This window comes from Salminus brasiliensis, chromosome 16, assembly GCF_030463535.1.
Source record: "Salminus brasiliensis chromosome 16, fSalBra1.hap2, whole genome shotgun sequence".
NCBI classification, from domain to species: domain Eukaryota; kingdom Metazoa; phylum Chordata; class Actinopteri; order Characiformes; family Bryconidae; genus Salminus; species Salminus brasiliensis.
Window position 1 is genome coordinate 26457555 of NC_132893.1, and position 2258 is coordinate 26459812.

The following is a 2258-nucleotide window of genomic DNA, read 5'->3' on the forward strand; positions in this document are numbered from 1 at the left end:
TATTGAATGTTTCCACTCAGTTATTGCTATTATCTGTTGTTGCTTTGTGGTGTGTGTCTGTCTATCTATCTGTCTATCTATCTATCTCTACCCCATGATACACACACTCACCAACAGCCTGAACACCTATACATTCAGCAGGCAGCAGTGCAGAGTGATTTTCACATCACCCATCAGAATACAGGAAAAATGAAGTGATCAGTGATTTTGAGAGTGTTATGAATGTTGGTGCTAGACTGGATCGGATTTTCCGCCCAACAGTCTCTAAAGTTTACAGACATAGAAAGGCTACACTAACTAAAAACACTCACAACATGTCCAGATGGGCTACAACAGCAGAAGATCATGTCAGGTTCCACGTCTGTCCGCCAAGAACAGAAGGCTGAGGCTGCAGTGGCCACAGGCTCACCAAACTGGACAGTTGAAGACTGGATTAATGAAGGCTGGTCTATTGAATTCTTCTAAGACACAGATGGTAGGGTCAGAATGTAGCACCAACAGCATGAATCCATGAACCCAACCTGCCTTGTGTAAACAGTCCAGACTGGTGGAGGTGATGTAACTGTGTGAGGAATGGTTTCTTGTCACACTTTGGACAAGTTATAACAATCAATCATCTCTTGAAAGCAATAGTCTAATTTAGTAATGTTGCTGGGCTGTTTTGAGAGTGAAGTGAGGCCCTAAATGTAAAAATGTATTCATTATAATGATGACATTATGCAGTGGTTGGCATGTCAATACTTGCATGTTATTCACAGTGAGGTGGAAGGCAGCAGGCAGCAGAGGGAACAGAAATGAGTTCCTGTGTGTGAGGTTAATCCTGTGTGAGTGTAAAGCTCTTTCTCCACTGATGTCTTTTCAGATTAGGGAGTCCCTGGATTACATGTCAAAGATATTGGCTTATCCTCAGGGAGGAGAAAGACTTGGGAAGAAAAGCAGAAAGACGAATAGCCTCTGACCCTTTCTTCCATTTTTATTCTTTTCAAATGAAAGCTTTACTGGAGCAGTCAGAGTGAGACAGTTGTTTTCTCTGCGTGTGGCAAAATGTCAGATTCTGATTAAGTCAGGGCACTTGTCACTTGGGTAACTCATTTTAACCATTTGTGAGCCTTAATGGAGTTTTGTAGGATAGTTCATACAGCACTTTTCAGTCACTGTCCAATGAAAAACGTATCTCCAAAATGGTAACTTTACAGGAGAAGGCAAAAATGGTCTTTACTTTGACCAGAAGTTAATATAAAATAATAGTTTGCTGAAAGTAGTTTACAGCATTCCGATTGGTCTTTTTAATCCAGAATTATTTATACAGTTTATAGAGCATGAGAAAACTAAACAATGGAGAAAAGTAAAAAATGGGCATTTGATGTTTGACTTTTGAGAGAGAAGAAAAACCTTCAAACCCAGGGGAGACTCGAAAAGAACTCCAATTAGACTTCACTAACTGTACTGTAGAGGTAGAAACATCAAAATCGTGAGCTTTTTCTTCAGAAAGGGCTTTTTAGATGCAAACCTACAGAAGCCTGCTAAGAAACTGCACAAACCCACCAGCCACCTAAAGAAATACTTTGCCAAAAAAGAAAAACCTGACATGGCCGGACATTTGTCCAGCACATCCCATGACCCTGGCCATTTTCCCTGCTTTTAACACATCAACTTTAAGAACTGACTGTTCACTTCCTGTCTGATGTATCCCACCCCTTGACAGATGCCACTGTAATGAGATAATCAATGTTATTCACTTCATCTGTTGTGGTTTTAATGTTATGGCTGATCAGAGTATTGCATCTGAACAAAAAGACTCACCTGCATTTGCAGCCTCTGCATTCATTCACTTAGCCACCTTCCAATAAAACCCTAACAGGAGGAGCTGGCCTATAAACCTTCATTTATAGGCCCGAAGCAGCGTCAGAAGTGAGAAGAAGAGTTTATAAAGCCAGTGTAAAGTAATGTCAGTGATGTTAAATCCTACTCAGAACACAGATCAGTTCAGATTACTCCAATACTGGCATGAACTAATATGCTCGGCTCACCTTTAGCATGTTTGCTGAGGCTCTTGTTGAATTTTGTCCACAAGCTCAGCTACTCAGCTACTCTGTATTGATTCGGCTTGTGTGAGAGACAGCTGCACATGCTGATGATGACTGAAATGAATGCTGGTCCAGACGCCCTTTCCTCCAGAGCATGACTCGGCCTCTAATGTGATTGATTAATTTTTGCAACCCATTTTTTTTTTTTTACCTTCGCATATTGATGTTAGT